We start from the raw sequence: 23967 nt of genomic DNA, 5'->3' as shown, positions 1-23967 counted from the left end.
AGTTTTAATACTGTATGTCTTAAATTCTGATTTTTTTTTGCAGTAAATGTCTTTAAATTACAGTGTGAGTGTTTTCCTTTTGGGCTACACAAAGTTGGAAAGCAAATCTAATGTGATGGGAGGCAAAATATGAACAAACCTGAGATGAATTCATGAAATCTTATATTCAAAAAATTTTTCACTTTAAATCCTAAACTGAGAGGAACCTGGACCAAAGTATGGGGCAGGTGCTTTTGAAAAAAAGGAAAACTACCTGAATATTCTGTAACCAGAGTAACAACCACATACAAATGAAGGGTACCTAACCATTTCCCTAGTACCTGCTGCTTATACACTTCCAATCTTGGAATCCATCTTGAGCTTTTTAGCCCCTTAAGTTTCCCAAGTGGCCTATGGATACTTGGCATCTAGATTTTTTCAAATGTAATTTTTTATTTCATTGAAAAATAATTCTTTTGTATTTATGCATTTGAATATTTGTTTGATATTTGGGCTTCCTTCTATGGAAGTGTTTCTTTTCAGTTAAGATTTGGTGTATTTTTCCATTAAAATTATTACCCTTCACATTTGAGAGAGAATTTCATCATTAAAAATGTTCATTTTAGTATTTTATGATTTAAAAAGTTCTCTGCTATTCTAGTCTATGAACTGATTTTTAAAAACCCATTAAGATTTCTTTTTCTGACTAACCCCAGCATTTTCCATAAGGTTAAAAAGGCACCATGCATTATAATGCCAGCGTGTCCTTGCTTAAAGCATAATTTACTGCTCTTGATTAGCACTGATTGATATGAGATGTCTTTGACCACATTGCTACTTAATTGCATATGGTGGTGAGTCCTTTGATATTGTCTATCTTTCATATGCTAATTGCTGGTATATATTTTGTAGATCATTTTAGCCACGATATGGGCAACTAGGTAGTGCAATGGATAGGAAATGGCAAACCATTCTAGGGCTGCCAAAAATGGGGTCATGAAGACTTAAATATGACTGAACAATAACAAAGGCCATTATATAGCATATGCTAGTTTGTACAGGTACTATAAATTATTTGTTTGCTTTGTACATGGCATGTTGAGGCCAGTTTTAAATAGAATTGGAACAAAATGAAATTTAAAACTTCAGAAATATGTTGGAGTATATGTAGGGGACATCTAACTCTTGAGGTAGACCCTGCATTTAGAAATAAGGATATTATAAAAGAAAAGGACTCATCTCTTATTGTGGAGTAGGTTGTTCCTTTGCATCTCTCTCCTTGTACTCCTGGGAGAAATGATAAAGAGCTGAGAGGAACTGAACCAAAACGAAGAGAGTGGGTGGATTTGATAAAATGACAAGCTGAGCAAGGCTATTTAAGTGACAGATTGGACCATGTGATTAGGGGGCTGTTGTGACTGGCACTGTTGCTCCTATTACCATTAGATTCAGGAAAGAAGACGACCATAGAAGACATCAAGAGGACAGTCAGATCTGTGAAAGAGGGGTCATCTTGAAGAGGAACAGGTACACTATCCTCTTCTTTGACGTTGGAGGAGCAGAGCCAAGATTGCCTCAAATACTGGGATGACAAGCTAGATATCCCTGGACCTAGACAACCAGTGTTCTCCCAATAGGAGTTAGCAGCACCTTGGAGAGTTCCACAAGTCACTTGACGAATGGCCTGAGGTGGAATAATTGAGGTCTACTATCAAGCAATGGACTAAGAATGTTTCTTTTCACCTTTCTAAGATTGCCCTGAGAAATAGCTGGAGTGTGGTGGATAGAATGCTGGCCTTCAAGCTAGGGGGACCTAGTTTTAAGTCTTGCCTCTGTTACATACTAAATGAGTTACTTAACTTTGAGTAAGTTACTTAACTTCTCAGAATTTCAGGCAATTTTCTCCAACTATAAATTAGAGACAAGGTGCTGCTCTGAATTGGTAGAGGGAGTTGCCTCATCTAGGGGTTCCCTATGTTAATGAACTCATATGTTCAGTTCATATTCCTATCCTGTTGATATCCTTAATCCTGATTGTGATATTGAAAGGAAAGAATGAAGGAGGAATAGTCTACTTTGCAGTGACTCCAAGAGCACACGTTCCTTTGGGATGAATCCAAACTCAAATGGTTCCCCTGGGAGAAATAAATGTGTACATTTGGTCATTGAACTTGGCAGCTGCTGTTAAATTTACAGATGGCTGGTTTCTTTTTGTCTACCTGAGTAGTGAATGGCACTTGGGAGTCTTGGTGCTGCGTTTTATGAACTTTCTGATTCCTGTATTAAATGTACCTAACCTATAATGTGAGTGTTTTCCTTTTAGATCACATGATGCCAGGATGTAGATAAGAATCTTAATGAGGAAATGAGACACAAACTATATTTCAAGATTTCCTCAGAGTTTAAATCTGATGATGGGGGAAGGGGAGGATGAAACAAGCTGAATTTGATAGATTTATTAAATATTAAATACTAATGATCCTTTTATGTTTTAAAATCCCTAGATCAAGTCTAGAGAAGCTGAGCCAGGGTAAAGGGGTAGGGAATTGGTGTTTGCTCTAGGTAGGACAATTTCCTAACTATTTCACTAATCAGGTGTGTGTGTGTGGGGAGTTATCTACTTCCTCTGCCTACCTTGAGTCATAGGATAAAATCCCTCATTTCGTGAAGGTCTACATTCACCATTATACATAGAGTGAGCACATCAATCAATGCCTATGCCCTTTTACAAAAGTTTTGAAGGGAATTATGTGATCTGGGGAAATATGAAATGATCATTAATAGGTCTTGAGAGTCCATCTCCATCATTATATATGGGGTGAGCACATCAGTCAATATCTATTTATTGGTTAGTTGTTTCACCATGTCTGACTCTTCATGACCCCATTGGGGGTTTTCTTGTCAAAGATACCGAAGTGGCTTGCATTTTCTCCTCCAGCTCATTTTATGGGTGAGGAAACTAAGGCAAATAGAATTAAATACCTTGCTTAAGGTCATACAGGCAGTAGGTGTCTGAGGTCAGATTTGTACTCAGAAAGATGAGTCTTCCTGACTCCAGGCTTGGCACTCTATACACTACGCCACCTAGTTGCCTCGTCAACGTCTATATCCCTTTGTAAAATTCTTGACGGGAACTATTTGAGATTTGGGGAAATATGAAATGATCATTCACATGTTCATTAGGGCAGACACTGCCTTTGGGAATCAGGAATAGGATCAGACATAGAGGTCACCTTAGACCCAGGAAACATTAAACTTGACCTCATCACCAGATGTTTATGGGTCCATTCTACTTAGATTCTTAGGAACTCCAATCTGCTGTCATGTGGGCTGAGGATTGGAACACAGGACTCCCAAACCATGCAGAAGACTGAAAGACAGATCTTTACCATGACCTGAATGTCACCAGAATCTTGAGTATTCTACTCACTTGCCTTCACTATCAGAGCTCCTCCCATCCATTGAGACTTTGCCTGGACTCATTACCCAGTGGTTAGTACCATTCACTATTACTCTCCAAATGTCAGTGATACTGAATCTCCAAATGCCTAGGAGCAAACCATTCTCTCTAGCCCCCAATGCCCATTTTATAGCTTCAACCTTATGCCTCTATCTACTTAATAGTTGTCTGTTCCATTCACTGTGCCCTCTGGAATTCCCAAACAGTTTTAAGCCTGGCCATTCTTGCATTAGTCAGTCAGAGATTTCTTTCTGGCTCCATGGCCACGTAGCAGCTAGCTTAACCTGTTTGCCATTTTTAACCAAACTTTCAGGTCAACAGACTGAACAATATATGCAAGTTTTTAAAGAGGTGGTTAACTGCCTTACACATGTAAAAATGTTCATCAAAGCAGGTGTAAGCAAGCCCTTTGTACTTCATACATATACTAGCTTAGAAGGCTTGGGGGACAATTTTATACCAAGAGAATGGTAGTTACCAGAAAACAACTGATTTTGCCAGCATAGTTCTTACTGATAGTGAGCTCTGTTATCCCACACATAATTAAAATTCATCTTTGAAATGGGTGGCTGCTGAGAATTTCAAAGTCTATGTCTAGAGACAACTTTTAAAATGGATGGATAACTGATGTCATCCAGTTGCCAGTTGTATGTTGTCTGACAGAATTCAACAGATAGGCAGTGGTCTTAGTCAACTATAAGTTTGGTCAGTGCATATTATTATGGACCTAGAAAGCCCAATGTGGATGTAGACGTCTTGTCTTGAAAGTCATATGACATCAAAGCTATGAGGACACCCACAGAAGAAAATTATGCCATCTGCAATAGGCAAGGAGCTGGGCCACAAACAAGTGGAAATGTGTCTGTAAATCTGAGAGTTATACCACATGACATGACATTAACACTCATCCATTCTTCCTTTTCTCAGTTGTCTTTGGAAGAACTGAAGCACAAACAGATGTATGTTGATGGATTTTGACAAGAAATACAAAGCAAAAGGTGAAGAAGTGAACCTAGGGGACTGAAACGTCATTAAATCAAGCAGAGATATCCAAAGTGAGTGCCATAGGGATGACCCTAAGAAGGCTGTGGCATGACTGCAAGGAATGTGTGAGGAACTATTGGGAGGATGTAGAAGGATTATATCGCATCCTCTCTGAGACAGCCAATTATGAAGCTTGTTTCCAGCACCATTAGGCGTATACTTCACCTTCTATTACCCACCATTCTTCCACTCTGTCCCATTCCCAGCCCTGTGCTGTGGGAATTGAGTGAACCCACTGACTCTATCATGTGACTCAATTCTGGATCTAGCTCAGTTCCCTTTCTATTCAATTATGGCTCTAGTCCAATATCTGTCTTGAGAGAAAACCTTATTCAATTATGGGAATTGGGAGAAAACTTTATTGCATTGTTTGAACCTAACCTTGCTTGGTTGGGAAGCTAGACCACCTCTACCTTACCCTTAACTAAAGACCTAAGTTATGCTTACCAGAAACCCAGTTAGATCCAAAGATTGATACAAAGTGTTTTCTCACAATTACATATCTTAAGCAACTCATATGTCTTATCTGAAAACTAGCCCTACGCTGAACAATGAGTTACTGCTTCCTTGTTCTTTTAACTGAATATAGACGTTTGGGGAGGATTTTCTGATTTCAGAACATTGTACCTGATTGCTCCTCCCCTCCCATCTTGGAAAGTCCCTAATCTTTCCTCTCATTAGAAATCTGATTATCTAATCTTGTCTTGTGGTTTACATTTTGTTAATTGTTTTCTTTTAATGCATAGCAACCTGTCTCTCCCAATATTGTCAAGCTGAGGAGTCCTGATTTGTTATGCAATTGACATGCATTGTTTAATAAATCAATATTTTCAGAAGCTGGAACCTTTGTTTCCTCAGTTATTTCAGATTTCACCCATCACAGTGTAAGCTCCCAGCCTTTCCACTTCCGTACTGGGCATGAGCCTCTCACAGCAGTTATGACCTAATAAAGATCTAGGTACTCATACCACTGGCATTGGAAATATTCCATCCTCAACATATCCATGCTGTATCCCACAAATCACCTCCTCACTGTGGTAGATACCCATTAGAGGCTAGACTCTGAACTCTGGGGTCATGAATGGTGAGTAAGAGCCCTGTCTTCCTTTTCATTTTAAGTGAGACACAATGAGTCCCATATCATTTGCATCACAAATCTCATTACATTATCTTTCCTCTCAAATATTTATCTTCTAAACTTTTTAATTTCTGTGAGGGTTCTTTTGTTCTCAGCCTGGGCATTAATAGGATTCATCACTGTGTCTCACCCCACATATCCAAGCAATGTCAAATATTATTACTTTTATCACCATCTCTCTCTCTCTCTCTCCCTCTCTCTCCTTCCCTCCCTCTCCCTCCCGCTCTCTCTCTCTCTCTCTCTCTCTCTCTCTCTCTCTCTCTCTCTCTCTCTCTCTCTCTCTCTCTCACACACACACACACACACACACACACACACACACACACACACACACACACCCTTCTCTCCACTCACATGGCTACCGCCCTAACTCAGACTCTTTTTTACTCTCACCTGAACTATTGCAATGACCTACTCATTAGTCTTCCTGACCCAGCTTGCTTCCCATTCCAAGCCATTTTGACACATCTATCAAAGTGACTTTTCTAAGGTACACATCACCTTTCTTCCCCATTCTCCCCCCCCCCCCCCCCCCACTAAATACACACACATATTCATCATACTCCAGTGGCTTCTTACTGAACCCAGGATCAAATATATACTTCTTGGTTTGGCATTTAATGTCATGCACAGTATGGCTCCAATCCACCTTTAGAGATTTGTTATGTATAGCTCTCCACATGTTCTCTGTGTTCCAACCACACTGGCCTTTTTGCTGTTCTCCATACTTTCGTAAAAGACGCAACCAAAATATCTAAACATGAACATGAAATTAAGGTATAAAGCTGTCTATTAAGCAGAACCATGTAGAGAAAGAGGAATGAATCTATACATAGAACTTTCTTCTGAGTTAAAATAAAAGACAATTTAGTTTTGCTTTTTTCCCCCTCATTGCATATGGTATATCTATACACAAAGAAATATGACTCAAGCCAAGAAGCTACTACATTCACTGACTATTATGACTATTAACCATATGGTTAGTATTGTTAAATATGGTTGCATTGTGTTCTTTTTTTCAATAAAAAGTAATCTAAAAAACTCACTTGTTTGGCTAGTAACATTTATAATTATTAATAATTATTATTTGAGTCAACTTTTCAAAAAAATTTTAAAAATAATGAAACATATTCAATTGTTTACTCTTACTGGAAACTATTATTATTCATGTTTTTCATGTGAGCAAAATTTTTTTGTGTCTACCTAATAAAAATATTTTAAACTTATTGTTGATTTCATTCTAAGGGTGGGGAACAAAACCAACCCATTTCCTTTTAGCCTTGGTACCTTAACTAGGAAGGAAAGCATCTTACTCCATCCAATCACTCATTCACTCACTCACTCACTCATAACTTTTGGCTGGAGGAGGACCCTGTGAATTTTGTGGTATTTGAGGGATTCTGGATTTCTTGTCTTCCTGCTCATATCCTAACTGCATCTCTGGGTCAGCTGATGGCAGTATCTGCAGTGGGCATGATTATAGACAAAGAAACTGGGAAAAAAAATCTATACCAGCCATCTAGCCATAAGTTTAGCTTAGAAGAATGTTGACAGAAACAAATGATGGTACAATGTTTGGTGGATGTCAGAAACTTCAGCAGGGAGACCCCTGAGAAATGCTGAGAAATTTTGGTGTTTAGGGAAGATCCAAAAAAGTGCACTGATGGAAAGAGACTTCATACAAAGGAGTCAAGAGACTAGAGGACTTTTCTACTCGTAAAATAATCACAGACAGAGACAGGGGTCCTATTCTAACAATTCATGCCACCTTTCTATTGACTATTGTGGAGTCAGTGAAACTCCCTGGAGTGATAGACAGTCTGCTAAACTATATGGGTGAGGAGAAGATACAGTTCACTTCTAGAGTGAGCTAGATAACTGCCCAAAAGATGAAGATTAAGATGAAGGAACTTTGGATTCACCAACTATGTCACAAACTGAGGGAGACTTCTCTTCAGATTTGGCTGGAACGGAGTTGAGTCCAAATTCTTTTTGGCTTAGTGTATCAGCTATAGAGATTACTTTTAGAGTACAAAGATAAACCTTTCCTGATCTAACTGCTAATGCCCTTCCTCTCAAACAACCTTGTATTTAATTATTTTGAATATATTCTTTTCATAGGTATCTTGTATATACATGTATGTATAGAAACCTATGGGTAGCTAGGTGATGTGAGGTCCTGAAGTCAGGCAGACTCATCTTTCTAAGTTCAAATCTGACCTCAGACACTTACTAGCTGTGTGACCCTGGGCAAGTCATTGAATCCTGTTCGCCTCAGCTCCTCATCTGTAAAATAAGCTGGAGAAGGACATGGCAAACCACTCCAGTATGTTTGCCAAGAAAACCCCAAATGGGAGCACAGAGTCGCACATGACTGAAGAGACTGTGCAACAAGAGTAACAAAATATACATACATAACACCTTTATGTGTATATATACAGATAAGTATACATATCTATACATTTATGTCTATGTGTATGTATGTACACAAACATACTTGTTTTCCTTATTGGAATGTAAGCCCTTTGTGAGTAGGGATTGTTTTATTCTTGGCATTTGCCTCTCTAGGACCTAAGCTCAAGGCTTCGCCTATAGTAAGTGTTTAACAAATGTTCATAGACTGATTGATCCATAGTGACTTAGAATACTCATGGCAAGTTTAGACCATCTACTAGTTCAGTTTTGAGAATGTGTGCTAGTAGACCTGAAAATACTGATGACCAGTCTAGACGTTAACCAGTCTAGGTACAGATGCAGGGTACTTCGCAGGTCTCCAAAAGTCTGGAGCCATCCAAGTGCTGACCAAACTAACTTAGGAATTTAGTGGTCATGTAACATGTGATTTGAATGTAACTACATATGTTGGTATATATTGATTCATCACGTGTCAACTGTTATTTATTATTTGTATATATTGATTCATCATGTGTCAACTGTTATTTATTATTTTATTTTCTATTTTCTGCTAGTTTTGTTTATTCATTTTAGCACCAATTTTATACACGTACTCTTTATATATGTGTGCGTGTATACTTGTTAGTTATACTTTTTTAGTTGTTTTATGTTCATTGGCTTATGCTCTAAGGGTATGTATATGCACTGTTATACGTTCCTGAGATATATTCTGCATGCTATTTAGCAATTTAGTCACTGAAGAAACTCTATCAAAGGATGCTTTGCATTGTGGTATGTTTATTTCAAGCAATATAAATGTAGATGTGATATAGGAAGTATTGTGGCATGATTATCTGGGGTGTTAGGATATTTACCCTACATGTACCAAAATTTTGTATTTATCATGAGACTTATGATGTATCTATGCAGGTGTTCAAGCATGCTCTGTGTATTCTTGCAGGAGCCGCAAGGAAGCCACTAAGGAAGAATAAAGCAGCCGCTTTTACAGGCTGGTCTTCACATGCCCTTGCTTCCCACCTATATATCATACTCCAGGGACCAGGAAAAGGAGGCTGGAGGAAGCGCTTGGAACTTGGAAAGCAACAAGATTGTTGCAAAATTGCTGCACTTAGTGAAGCAATTAAAATCCCAAGGGTCTAGACTGCTTGGTGGCACCATGCCAGAGAAAGGCTTGCCCAGGCATCATGCCAGGCAGCTAGGCTCAAGAGACACAGCAATGAGAGACTTAATGTATGTGTACTGTTAGGTAGAGTTCTCTCTCTCTCTCTCTCTCTCTCTCTCTCTCTCTCTCTCTCTCTCTCTCTCTCTCTCTCTCTCTCTCTCTCTCTCTCTCATCTGTAGGTGAAAGTTAGCAGTCCAAAAATTGCTGGTGGCTACCTACATGAGAAAATCAACTCTATATGCAACAGTGAACATGAGTTCAACTACCCAAAACTGTGGGGACAGGAAAGGATGCTGATTAAATGATTCCTTCCCTTTTTCTTCATAACTGTGACTGTAGAATAAAAACTTCCCAGATAAAACATCCAGGCACCTCCACTTATGGTAACTAAAGACGGGAAGGGGGAGAAGTAAAGGAGTCTAGACTGCCAAATACAGCATGTCCTTAGTCGCTGGAGATTTCTTTAGGCATGGTTCTTTTGGCAAAACTAAAGTTGTGAATTGAATTCTTCATGTAGACAATGGCTGCTATTGGGAAAGATGTGGCAGAATTTCTGAGTGATTCTCAGTTTGGAATTTTAATCCAATATCTGTAATACTCTATCTTTAAAATTCTGATTTCATACTGTCATTGGATTCAAACTACAGTGGTAATGAATGTGATCACATAAAGTTGGGATGGTGATAAAAATCTTAATAGTCTGAGGGCAAAATGTGATCCAATTTTTGATAAATTTATAAAATAATGTATGCAAATGATTTTACCTTTTAAACCCTAGTCCAAGCTGAGAGGAACTGAGGACAAGGTACTTTAGTACATGGGAAAACTTCCTATACTAAATTCAGCAACAGCATCAACCCTTTATACATGGAGGGGATCTAACCTACCACCTAATTACTGAAGCATATGAAGCTCTCCTACTCCACAAAGATAAAACTTTGGGTAGCTTTTTTAGAGTAGAGAAAGAAGGGAAGACATGAGAGGAGGAAGTAAGGTGTTATTCAAAAAGTAGGAAAAACCAGAGGAACAAAGTCCCTGAAAAAGAAGGAATAAACAGTTTTAAGAAGGCATAGGTGCTCAGCATTGTTAAATGCTTTAGATAGATCAAGGAAGGTGAAGACCGAGAAATGGCTATTGATTTGGTGGCCAGGAGGTAAATGATCACCTTGGAAAAGAGCAGTCAGAATTTAGTGGTAGTGATGGAAACCTGACTACAGGGAGTTTGGGAGTTAGAAAGTGGTGAAAAAGAATATTGAGTATCAGAACTGAAAGAAACAATTTTGTTCCCAGGGTGAGAAGCAAAAAAACCCACTATGACAGGGAGGGGTAGGCCAGGGAAGATCTCAACGAGGGTATGACTGCCAGGAGAGAACTGTGTCTCAAGGGTGTGGGAGGCTGCTGCTGAGGAGGTTGGTTCCAAAATTTGGGGGATCTGGTTAGGCTGGCAAAGACTCTACCTGAGGGTCAACCACCAGGATATTCCTCTCCTGACATTTCCAATTTTATCTCATTATTCTGGCTAATTTTAGTTATCTGTATGCTGCTGAAGTATTGTCAGAACAAGCTAAAGTTTAGCACACTGGAAAAAAATATTCCAGTAACTCTAACCTTCCCTAGTTAACCCAGCTATTTATCTGCTGAGTGTAGACTATTCTTTCTAGAAATTTGATTAGCAAAGAGATAAAACTTGAATTTGAGGAATTAGGGTCTTAAGGGAGTTAAACAATTTTTGTTCTCATTTTTGTTAAGATAGGGAAGGCCCTGAATATGGACTGTATGTAGAGGAAAAGAAGCCAGTGGAGAGGAAGATGATAATTAAAAAAAATAAGCTGTTACAAGGGCTAAAAGAGGATGGGATCAAAAGTATATGAAGGAGGGACAGTTAGGTGGTGCATCGGACAGAGTGCTGGGCTTGGAGTCAGGAGAACGCAGCTTAAAATCTGGCTTCAGACATATGATACTTACTAGCCGTGTGACCCTGGACAAGTCACTTAACCCCAATTGTATTATCCCACAAAAAAGGCCTCAGAAAAGTACAGGAGGAAGTCCTTGAGAGCAGGGATTGACATATGCCTTTTATTTTATCCCTAGCATTTAGCGTAGTGCCTGGCACACAGTAGGTTCTTAACAAATGTTAATTGATTCTGATTCTGAGTTTGGGTGGCAAATTTATAGTTGATGTGACCAGCACAATTTTCTTACTTCCTCTAGCAACACTATAACCTGGAAACTTTTCTCTCCTCTAACATTGTCACTAAACTTTTGTAAAGCCCTCGTCACTTTTTGCCTGTAATATTGTAATAGCCTGCTGGTTGACCTCCCTGACATGTCTCTCTCCCCCCAACCCTAGTTCCTCCTTCATTTAGCTGTGATCATCATGATCTTCTGAAAGTGTTGTTCATCCTCATCCTTCTTCCCCCAATAAATTTTCCTATCATCTTCAGAATCAAATATAAAACTCTGTTTGGCATTCAAAGCCCTTCATAATCTGCCTTTCTTTATCTGCCCAGACTTCTTACAACTTATACCTTCATCTCCATATACTCTGTAATCCAGGGATTCCGGCCTCTTTGCACATAAGGCTCCATCTCCTGACTGAGCATTTTTCCCCTGATTGTCCCCCATGCCTGCAATGTTCTCCCTCCGGATGTCTGTCTTCTGACTTCCATGGGCTTCTGTAAGTTCCAGCTAAAAATCTCACCTTCTAGAGGAAACTTGATTCCCCCTCAATTCTAGTACCTTCCTTCTGCTTATTATTTCCAATTTATCCTGTACAATTTCTGGGATACAGTTGTTTACATGTTATCTGTCCCGTTAGACTATGAGTTTGTTGAGCATGTTGTTTTCCTCATTAGGCTAGAGAGCAGGGAATTTTTTTGACCTTTATTTGTTCCCCTAGTGCTTAGCACAATGCCTGGCACATAGCAGACACAATAAATATTTATCGTCTGATGAGCAGAAATAGCAGAGAGAATGTGAGTTAGTCAGGGTTAGAAACTGGCAAGGTGGGTACAGCAGAAACTCAAGGGGTATGTGTGTGTGTGTGTGTGTGTGTGTGTGTGAAGAATACTAGAGTGGTAGAGCAAATCCCTGAAATGGCTAACCATAGGGGTCCATGATGGGTTTTTAGTGGCAACTAAAGTCAGAGGAGAAATGAATTGAACACCAGAGTGACCAGAATGAAGATCGTATTCAGTAACAGTGAGGGAACAGAAGATGTGGAGGGATAAAGGATTGTGATCAGAGAAGGGGAATTTGGGACTTCTAGATGATAGAAGAATGCTAATCAATGATGAAACTGGCTCATGCACCCATTAACATCTTTGGGAGCATCAATATCTATGTCAACAGTCCTTCTAATACCTTTGACCTCACAGTTATGAGACACAAAGCTGGAAGAAGGGCACCAGAGGGGGCAGGGCCTCACAGTTGTGAGATTTCTTCAATCCCTGTGATCTCTATCATATTTCACTTCATCTGCTCCTTACATGGCCACATTTTAGACCTTGTCTCTACAATCAAGGATCACATACAGAGTAAACACTTACTCCACTAGCATCTACTAACTAGAAATCAGGAAATCCAGCTGAAAGAGAAGCACTTAATTTTTACAGAGTCCTACTGTACGTGGTACCTGTATAATATGGCACATGGTGAGGTTGCTACTAGCACCATGAAGTCACTGTCTCTACATATCCATGTATATTGTTGCCACTCAGCTCTTCATAGTCTCAGAACAATGCCAGTCTGTCCCTAGGAGACTTCTGGCAAGATATAGCCTTCAGGATCCTTCAGGCAAAGTTGGATGAAGGGCATTTGAGAAGTCAGGTACAACTCTAGGGTGTTGTTGGGTAAACTTCGTGTCACTTTTGTTTACTTTTCTCCCATATGTGAAACCATGAATATCAGGGTCATCTTAAAGGAGGGAAAGAGATCACTGAAAAATATTGAACTTTGGAGGGAACCGTGTGGGAGGGAGAAAGGCAGAAGAACTCACATTTACAACAAAATCATGTTTCTAAAGTACTTTAAGATTTACAAAGAGCTGTCCTCACAGCAACTCTGAGATGTACAAGTGGAATTATCCTCATTTAAAATTTTAAAAAAAATTCTTGATATCTTGCATTTACATCATTTCCAAATTTACATTCATTTCTAAATATGTCTCTCCTCCTCTACTCAGTGAATCGTCCACTATAACACACACACACACACACACACACACACACACACACACAGAGAAAAAGAGAGGCAGAGGGAGATAGAGAAAGAGAGAGGAAAAGAAAATGCAATTCTGCAAAATAAGATGTTACAGAAATTTGACAGAACGTTCAATGTTTTATAGCCACAGTTCTGCACCTTGGCAAAGAGCTGGGACCCCTTATCTTTTCTTCAAGGACAATCTTAGTCATAACTACACAATATTCAGTTTGGGTTTTTATTGTAATTCTCTTCACTTACATTGTTGTACGCACTCTGTTTCCCCCTTTATTTTACTTACTTCATCCCGTATCAATTTATGTCTCTCATGCTTCTCTGCATTCATCATTGATTATAGCAGGTTTTACTTTACTTACATTATTTTCATGTATCTCAATTTGTTTAGCCATTATCTAATCAATGGGCATCTACTTTGTTTCCAGTTCTTTGCTACTACAAAAAAAGTGTTGCTATAAGTATTTTGGTAAATATGGGGTCTGTGTATTTTACCTTCTTGGTGATTTATGCCAGCAATAGGATGTCTGGGTCAAAGAAGTGTGGACATTTCAGTTCTTTTTATAGCTTCCAAACTGCTTTCCAGAATAGCTGGACCACATCACAGTTCCACCCATAGTGCATCAGTGTGCCGATTTTTCTACAACTCCTCCAACAATCTTTTGTTATTTTTGTCAATAAGTTGGGTATATAACGAAATTAGAGGGATTAGTTGACAGTATCAAATGCCACAGATGGTTCAAGAAAGATGATGACTGAGGAAAGGTCATTGGATTTATCAAACAAGAGATCTTTGTAACTTTGGAGAAAGGAGTATCATGTGATGAAGCAAATTAGAATAAGATGAAAAATGAGTAACAGAAGAAGCAGAAGAAATTGCTTTTTCTAGGAGTCTGACAGTGAAATGGAGGAAAGCTATGGTTAAACTAACTAGCTTCAATGTTCAGTGGAGTCAAGTAGAGGTTTTTTAAAAATGGGAGAAACCTTGGTGTGTTTGTAGGCATCAGAGAAGGGGGTAGTGGATTTAGAGAGACTAAAGAAGAAACCAATCTATTAATAAACATTTGTTAAGCACCTACTGTGTGTCAGGCACTGTGTTAAGCACTGAGAATACAAAAAGAGACAGGCAGTGCCTGTTCTCAAGGAGTTTACATGATATGCAAACAAAAATATATACGAGGCAAGCTATAGACAGGATAAATAAGAAATAATTAAAAGAGGAGAAGATATGGAATTGTGAGGGGTTAGGGAAGGCTTCCTGTAGAAGGTGGGATTTTAATTGGGACTTTAGGGAAGCCAGGGAAACTGGTAGGCAAGGGATGAGGAGGGAAAGCACTACAGGTACGGGAGAAAACGCCCAGAATCAGAGATGAAGTGTCTTGTTCATGGAACAGCCAGGAGGCCAGTGTCACTGGATTGAAGAGTATGTGTTTGGAAGTAAGGTGAAAGAAGAAGATTGTAGGAGGAGGCTAGGTTATGAAGGACAGAACCTTTTATATTTGATTCTGGAAGCATAAGGGAGCCACCAGAGTTTATTGAGTAAGGGGGTGACATGATTAAACCTGTGCTTTAGGAAATCACTTTGGTGACTAAATGGAGGTTTTATTGGAGTGGGCAGAGACTTAAGACAGGCAGACCCATCAGTAAGCTAGTGCAGGAAGTAAGGCATGAGATGAAGAAGTCTTGAATTGAATTGGTGGCAGTGTCAGAGGAGAGAAGGGGGGCATTTTGAGAAATGCTACAAAGGTGAAACTTGTAGATCTTGACAACAGTTTAATTAGAAAGGGTGAGAGATCATGAGAAATCCAGGATGAGGGGAAATGATTGAAGTAGTTGAAAGGATTTAAGCTCCTGGAAGAGATGGGGACAAAGACATCCATCAGACAACTGACATTGGCAAGGAGAATGGAGCAAAAGAGGCAAGACTGGAGGATAATGGTAATGGGTTTGGAGGTACAGAATAGGGGATGAGGGAAATGATGATAGTTAATAATTATTTTCTTAGTGAAACTGGAGGCAAGTTCTGTTGAGAAGATCAGTGGAAAGAGTCACATATGTGGGTTTGATGAGTAAGGAGAAAATTTGGATGAACTGATATTGGGAGGAGCGATTGATTCAATTAGAAAAGAATTAGAGGATTGTCTTATAAGAGAAAAATTCCCTAAAAAGCGAAATTCAATTTTTATATTCATAATAGCCCTTTTGATGATAGCAAAGAATTTGAAACAAAGTAGACTCCTATTGTTTGGGGAAGCACTAAATAAATTGTGCTACATTATTGTAATGAGTATTAGGAATGGAGAGAGCTTGGAAAGACATATGAACTGATGAAAAGTAAAAGTAGAGCCAGAAAAACAATATACACATGATCTGCAGTAAGCTAAATGGAAACTATAGCAGTCAGAAAAGGCAAAAATTAATATTATATTATAAAGAATAATATTTATAAACAATAAGTTTGGCTCCAAAGAAGAGATGTGAGACAAATCTCACTCGGCTCCTTTGTAGAGGAGGTGTGTGTATGTCTGTGGTGTGGGAGGATAGTCCATAGGTAGATTATTGCAGAAAACATCAAGGTTTTTTATGTACTAATCAGTTATATTGAATTTTTTTCTTCTTTCTTCTTTTTTTAAAAAATTCTTTGTTATAAGGAATAAAAGGGAGGTAGAGAGGAAAATGTGAAAAAAAAAAAAAACCCCTGCTAAAAAGAGGATTGTCTTGTGGTAATGAATGACCAGTTAAGATACAATAAGTCAGTAGTGGGCCCAGTTAGCACAAGGTTTGTGACTTTCTCCATTGTCACTTAGTAAACATGTGAATAGAAACAAAGACGCAGAGAGTAATGGTACCTCAGGGCTTGAATTTGAGCAGAAATAAGGCAGGTGGGGAAGGGCTTTGAGCAATGAGGATAATAAGTAGTTGAATTGCCTAATTATAGAATCAGAATTCAGGAGAGAGGAAAGGAAGGTTAGAGAAGAGGTGATGGACTGGGAATTCATGGAGGGGTAGAATCGAGAAGTCATGAAGAAGAGGAACCATAGGCTGAAGAGGTAAAAGGATAAATGGTGATGGTCAGAAATCAATTTTGGAGTTCCCAGTCATGGAAATGTGACTTTTACTGAGTGAAAGTGACATGAGATCAAGGATATGTCCCTGTATGTGGATGAGGTTTGAAGGTGAAAGTCATGGGAGTTGAGGAAGTTGATAAGCTGTGAGACGAGGGTATTCTGGGAGATATTAACATGAGATTATGAAATTAATAATGAAATCCCCAAGCGTAAGAGCAGGGCATGGGGTAGAAAGGGAGGTACTGAACTTTGAGAAAGGAGGGAGAATAATCTGGGCTCTGATAGATAATTGCCCCCAAGATCTAGATGGGTAGTTTTTGGTAGTACCTGCTATTGGAGCTCCTACTTCTCTGAGTTACTGTGTACTCTGTGAGTAGGACCTGGGTCAATTACTCTAATTCCTTTTTCTCTAGATAATAATAGTTAATATTTCAGAAGTTTTTTAGAGTTTGCAAAGTGTATCTTTTAGTTAGTGTAAGTACTATTATTACCCTTTTACAGATAAGGAAGTTGTTCCTGACTCTTTGTGACCCCATTTTGGGTTTTCTTTGCAGAGCTATTGGAGTAGTTTCTTTCTCCAGATAATTTTACAGATGAAGAAACTGAGGCAAACAAGGTTAAGTGACTTGCCCAGGGTCATATAGCTAGCAAATGTCTGAGGCCAGATTTAAACTCATGAAGATGAATCTTCCTGACTCAAGGTCCAGTGCACCATCCCCTGCACCATCTCATTGCCAAGAGATAAGAAACTGAATCCCAAATAGGCAAAATGCTGCACCAAGAAGTAGGTGAATTAATCAGATATTAAACAAGAAAAGACCTAAGAGAATATCTGGTTCAACCCTCTCATTATACAAGGGGGGTAAACTGAGGACCTGTGTGGCAAAGTGACTTACTCATAATCTACAAGTAGTAAAAATAAGAGCTCGGACTAAAATCTAGGTCTTCTGACCCCAAATTTGGTGTTCTACCATGCTTCTTTTCTCAAGGTAACTGGACTAATACCATTTTCCCCCTGAGCAAAGCCTCCTTGATCCTGAAATATTTTTTTCTATATTTTCAGCATAAGTAATATTTGGCAACATTTTTGATATTTAAATGGTTGCAAATTTTATTTTTTCAACTCAATATATATTTATTGTGCATCTTTTACAATAGTGATTGACATAAAGCTCTTTGACACATCATCTCACCTGATACAACAACCTTATGAGGTGGATAGATCATAAAGGATTATTATCCCTAATTTATAGTTCAGTAAACAAACTCTGAGAAGTTAAGAACCTCACTCATCATCACCACTGGTAATTTGTCAGAGGTGGATTTTGAACACGGTCTCTCCAGATTTCAGGGCCAATGTTCTTTTCACCAGACTGTGCCCCTCTGCATGACTTTTCCCTCTCTCTGTGCTTGGGACTGTGCTAGAAACTTTACAAAAGACAAATGGCACGTTGTTTGACCTGAGGGACTGCGCAAACTTGGGGAGACCCAATATTGTAGGTGAAGTAACTAGCACATGATAAAGTGATGAAATATTATCCTTTTTCAGTCATGTCCCACTGTTTGTGACCCCATTTGGGGTTTTCTTGGCAAAGGTACCGGAGTGTTTGTCATTTCCTTCTCCAGCTCATTTTATAAGGAGCTAGTAGTAACTTGCTGGAATATAGGTGGTACCAAAAATAAGTTCAGAGACCTCAATGTTAATTTAATTGTAAATCAGCAGGATAATAGATATCTCAAAATATAGTAAGCTTATGTATAGATGCTAAAAATTCAGTGGCCAATTTGTTTTCACGTATTTTAATTTTATTTCTGCACAGAGATTAACCATTGTGTAGACATCAAGATGAAATCACCGTTGCTAAAAGCTACTAGCTCAGATCTGTGGGGAGGACTTGAAATGGATTTGCTCTTTTTTGGGCCAGATTAAATCTTTTTTACACGGGATTTGGTGCTATGTGAACAATTCTATAAGAAAAGTATTTGGAATCAAGCTTCTTTCAGTTGGTCTGAATGGTAGCCTACTTTCTCAGGCTGGTTTGGACAAAACTGTTTTTAGCTGTTGCCAGAATGCGTACAAAGAAGTAGTACCGTGTACACTGTGAGCGCAGAATAGTTTTCAGGTCTGAGTTGGGCTGTTATGACACTATATGGAAAACTGTTTTGACACAGAGTGTCCCAATATAGGTGCCTGAGAGGTTAATGTGATGCTGATGAGCTGCGAAGTATTGCTCTATTTAAGAAAGACAAATGGATGTTTGGTGCTTGATTTATCTGGAAATCCGAAGACAACAAAGCTTCTGGCAAACTTCTTTCAGAGTAGCATGCAAAGACTTAATAGAAGGAGCTGGGATGGAAAAAAACCCTTAGTATGAGAAGACTCAGCAGCTACTGGGAACGTAATCCTCTCCCTGCTAACAAACTTAAGATTGTAGAGAAGAGACAAGAAGAAAGAGAAAAGTAATCTTTACTGTCAATTTGCTGTCAATTTAAAAAAAATGTTGATTTTTCAATTTTCCTATTTGAAGTAAAAGAGTGATTTGAGGGGTGCTATATTATCAAAGAAATCTAAATGAGGGGACTGATTGAATCACAGAATTGGAAGGCAGAAGGACCATTTTAAAGTTCCTCTCGTTCAATTCCCAGGCATGATGTATGGGGAAACTCAAACCTAAAGGAATTTAGGGATGCAACGTGATATAATAGACGGGCCCTTTGACTGGAGTCAGACAACCTAGGTTGGAATATTACCTCCATCACTCTCTAGCTGGGTTATCTTGTACAAGTGACAATATTTCTTTTCCTGGGCCTCAGTTTACTCATCTGTAAATTAGGAAAATAACATTTGTATCAACTAAATAGGGTTGTCTGAGGATCAAATGAGATGATATGAAGAAAGCATTTTGTAAACTTTAAAGTACTCTCCCACTTCATGTGGCTATTATAAAAATCCAAATAATAGTTTATATCTATACAGCATTTTAAGACTTAGAAAACACTTTATTTACAATCACCATGTGGGGCAGTAGGATAGTGTAAATAGCATATTTTTTGTTTGTTGGCTCTAGATCTGTGATTTCATCAATGCAAGATGAGGAGACTCCCTCTACCAATGTCGACTTAAACACAGTGTTGGAGAATTGTTTGGAAGGTCTAAGATGGGGCACACATGACCTTGAAGCCACAGGTTCCCCACCCCTGAACTAAGAGGTTAAGTGACTAGCCCAGGGTCACACTGCCAGGATGTGTCAGAGATGGAACTTGAACTCTGGTCACCTTGACTCTTTGGCCAGCTGTCTGTCTATGACCTCAGGCTGCCTCCCTCTTAAATATCATTGTTTTAATCCAATCACACGCACACATACACACACCTTGCTAAACCTAATATACTACATCTATGATGGGGAGTCATACATGGTTAGAGCAGAGTCTGGAATCCCAACTCCCAGTTCAGTATGTTAACCATTAACCTAGTAGGATTGTTACATCTGTTTCATTCCGAACACACCAAGTGACATATTTAGAATAATGGAAGAGAATGTTTAATCTGAGGTTGCTCTAACACCTTCTTCTGATATAACACAGGGAAATGGCTAAATCTGTACATCTGCAAAAACATAATGCTAATAGGGAGTAACTGTGGAAATGAATCAAGTTCCCCAACCCCCCCAATCATCCTCACCAAAAATCAAGAATAGAAAAGATATATAATCTACCAGTTCTAAAATGGACAGTTTGGTGCCTGGTAACATGGGCTGTCTTCACACCAATTATACTGGGAAAATGAGAAGAAACAAATGAGAAAACTGAGTCATGCCATGAGTGACTGATTAATTCAAAGTCTTTGTGGTTCTTTTCTGAGCTTATATTGGAAATTGTGTCATATCTATAGAGGTCTATTCAATATAATTTTTTCTATGAAGTCTGAATTACAGAGTCTTAGAGTTGCAAGGGAATTTAGTGGTCATCTACTTCAATTGATCCCACCCCAATGAAGGAATCACTTCTCTAAGATGAGTCATCCAATCTCTGCTTGAAGTCTTCTAGTCACAGGGAGCTCACTATCTTTCAGGGCAGCCCATTCCATTTTGAAAAAGTTGTTATTATTAGGGAGTATATCTTTACATTAAGCTGAACTCTGCCTTATTATAGCTTCTGACCTATTGCCTCATTTTTGTCCTCTGGAACTATGAAGACCAATTTTTCTTCTTGCTGACATTTTTCAGATATTTGAAGCCAGTGTTTGTGAAGTGACAGCTAATGATTTTTTTAAAAGATAAAACTTTTGCCTCAAGACCCTCCTCCCATTGATGGTGAATCCACCATGTCCTAAGACAGAATCATTCCACTTCTGGATGGTTCTAATACTAAGAAGTTTTCCCTTATATTCAGTCTATACCTGTCTCTGTGTAACTTCTACCCAGTGTTATTGGTTGCAGCCTTCAATAACCAACCAAAGAGTTCCAATCCATCTTCCTCAGGACAACCTCTCCAATGTTTGAAGGCCACTATCTTTTCCTTAAGGCTTCAGTTGATCCTCTTAGGATGTGGTCTTCAGTGATTTCTCTATCCTGGTTGTTTTCCTCTAAACACACTTCAGTTTGTCAATGTCTTACCTAAGATATGAAGCTCAGAACTGAATATAATATTTTAAATATTGTCTGACCAAGGCAGAATGCAGTAGGAACATTGCTATTTTTGTTTTAGTTGTTGAGTTTCTATTCATTAAGCCTAAAATTACGTTAGTTCTTTTTGGCTACCATATTACACCACTGACTCAGATTGAGATTTTAGTTCCCAAGAACCACATCTTTTTTCCCCACATAGATTGGTATCTAGCTATGACTCTCCCATCCTTTACTTGTACAGTTGATATTATGAACCGAAATGTAGGAGTCTATATATTTTGCTATTAAATTTCATTTTATTAGAGTCATTCTTCCATTCTGTCATCTTAGGGTATTTCTGAATTCTCATTCTGTCATCCTACAGTTCAGCAATACTTGTTTTTGTGTCATTAAAGGATTTGACAAGAATATTATTTATGCTTTCATCCAAGTCATTGGTAAAAATGTTAACTAGCACAGGCAAAAGGAGAGAACCCTGAAGAACTTCACTAGAATAATATTTTGGGGTTGACACTGACCCACCAATCACTGGGTCCAGTTATTCAACCAACCCCAAATCCAAATTCTGCAATCACTTAGTTCACATTTTCCCACATTATTCACATGAATATTATAATTGAATTTTTAAATGCCTAGCTGAAAACTAGAAATATTATAACTCTTCCCTGATCTGTTAGTCTGGTAACCCCGTCAAAAGAGTGTTTTCCCTGTTATTGATAAAAGTCAGGCTAGCTATTAGTGACGATTATTTGTTTTTCTGAATATTCACAGACCAATCTTTAGTAATATATTCTAGATAGAAATTTGCTAGAAATTGCAATCAAGCATATTAATTTACATTTTGAAGTATCCTTTTTTAAAAAACTGGAACAAGATTTGCCCATCTCCAGTTCTGTGGCATATCTCCTATTCTCCATGATTTTTTATATCTTTTTCCATTTGCCCAATTTTCCTTTTAAATTCTTCCGTGATTTTTTTCATATTTTTAAATTCATTGACCAATTCTTCTTCTACCTGTCTCTAATTTGGTTTTTCCAATCCTTCTTGAGCTCTTCCAAGAATTCTGTTTAGGCTTGAGACCAGTTTACATTCCCTTCTGAGGTTTCAGATGTGAGTACAGTCTCAATGCTGACCTCTTCTGTATTCATCTTTTGGTCTTTGTCCCCACAGTAAGACTCTATGGTCTTTTCTGGTGTGCTTCTTGTTCATGATGATTTCCTTTTCCCTGACTTTTAAAGTGGATCCCTGCTTCTGGGAGCTCTGTCCCATGGTTCTTGTGCGGAGAACTTGAGGCTTTATGTGTTGAGGCCTCTGGTTCTTTCAGCTAGAAGCTAATGCTACAGCTTACCCAGTTATGAGCTGACTGGTGTGCCAAGGCAGAGGCCAGGTGAAGTCTTTCTGAGTTTCCCTGGAATTACCCTGAAGCTTGCTGCATGAGGTATGGGGAAGGGGTGGTCTGGCCACAGGAGGTTTCCTCCCCTGAGCTATAGCACAAGCAGACTCAGTGGCTGATGAACTCCCCATGTGCACAGGTGTCTGCCTAATTCCCCTGGCTGTGCTAAGGCATGCCCAGGGTCCTGGTGGTGGCATTTACAGGTTCCATCCCCTTGGGGCTCAGGATCTCCTCCTGGTTTGCTGAGGTGGGGCTGTCTGGGACAGCTCTGGTCCTGCACTGGTTCCCTTCAGTCACAGCAAGAGGGACTCTCCTTGATGATCTCCCTAGCCCCCTGAGCTGAGACATTGTTTATCCCTTTGGCTAATCCCACTATTCCAGGATTTTTCCTGGGCAAATATTCTCTGGGTTTTTCAAGGTCAACAAGGGGAGGGTATGAGAATTTACAGTTCACTCTGCCATCTTGGCTCCAGAAGTTCAAATAGCTGACTTTTGAAGGTTTAATCTGTGGGCCGATAGTCTCAGAAGTGGCTGCTACTATTACCAGGAGGCCTGCACTTATTTCTCACTCAGTTCTGCTGGACTCCTGTCCTATGCTGATGTGTTTGAGAATCTGCACTGGTGTTTCTGCTTCAATCTGCCCAGTGGTTCCTGCTGGTATAGCCTGTGTGCTCTGTGCTCCTCCAGTCCAGTGTAACAAATCATCTGTTCTCCCCCAGTCTCATGTAACAAATCCTTTGCTTCGACTTCCTGGACTGTCCTGGGCTGGAAATCTGCCAGACTCTGTCTCCTAGTGGATTCTGCCACTCTTAAATTTGTTCAGGTTCTCTTTTTAGAGGTATCTGAAGGCATTCGTGGCAGAGTTAAGGTGAGTTCATGCTCTCACTCTGCTATTTTGGCTCCACTCCCATTCTCCATGATTTTAAAAAGTGAATTAGTTAGGGTATTACCAATCATATCAACCAATTTTTTTTTTCAGATACCTGATGAGATATAATTCCTCTGAACTCAATGCCCTGAGTTAATTTGAGATAGGTAGGTAATCTTATACTATCTACTAATTTATCTTGGATTTCAACTTTCTGTTAATGCTTTATTGTTTCTTTCAAAATCATTTTCTTTTTTAGAATAAACATAAGCAAAATAAAGAGTCCCATGCACTACAAGCCATTTACCTGTGCCTTTTAATGTGTTTACTGGTCCTGGTAAACTGAAATATAAACTCCTGAAATATAAATAATATCCCTATGATGAGATCTTTTTGAAAGGGAAAAACATACAAAAATGGATATAGATTGAAAAATAACCCATTGGGGGGAAATTCTAGCCTTTGCTCAGCCAGTGGAGTAACCATCAATTACGTTGTGTTAATCATCCAGTGTTGAGCATTATGAGAAGTGACAAATGGTTGAGCGCTTAAGAGACTCTCAACTTATTTTTATTTTTGTTTATATATTCCAAACTG

At 38.9% G+C, this 23967-nt stretch overlaps 1 protein-coding gene and 1 long non-coding RNA gene across 3 annotated transcripts in view; one reads left to right on the top strand and one right to left on the bottom strand.

Annotated features, from left to right (window-relative positions):
• The window catches only part of GABBR2 (gamma-aminobutyric acid type B receptor subunit 2), an 818519-nt gene that overhangs the window by 439218 nt on the left and 355334 nt on the right, over nt 1-23967 (bottom strand). The window lies entirely within an intron of this gene.
• LOC140497014 (uncharacterized) lies at nt 740-5350 on the top strand. Its single transcript, XR_011964501.1, has 3 exons — nt 740-1506; nt 3277-3471; nt 4367-5350. It is a non-coding gene; the product is annotated as an uncharacterized lncRNA (long non-coding RNA).

Source organism: Notamacropus eugenii, chromosome 3 (assembly GCF_028372415.1).
Source record: "Notamacropus eugenii isolate mMacEug1 chromosome 3, mMacEug1.pri_v2, whole genome shotgun sequence".
Taxonomy (NCBI): Eukaryota; Metazoa; Chordata; class Mammalia; order Diprotodontia; family Macropodidae; genus Notamacropus; species Notamacropus eugenii.
Note: the sequence above shows the minus strand (reverse complement) of the source record. Positions and strands in the feature narration are given on the sequence as shown.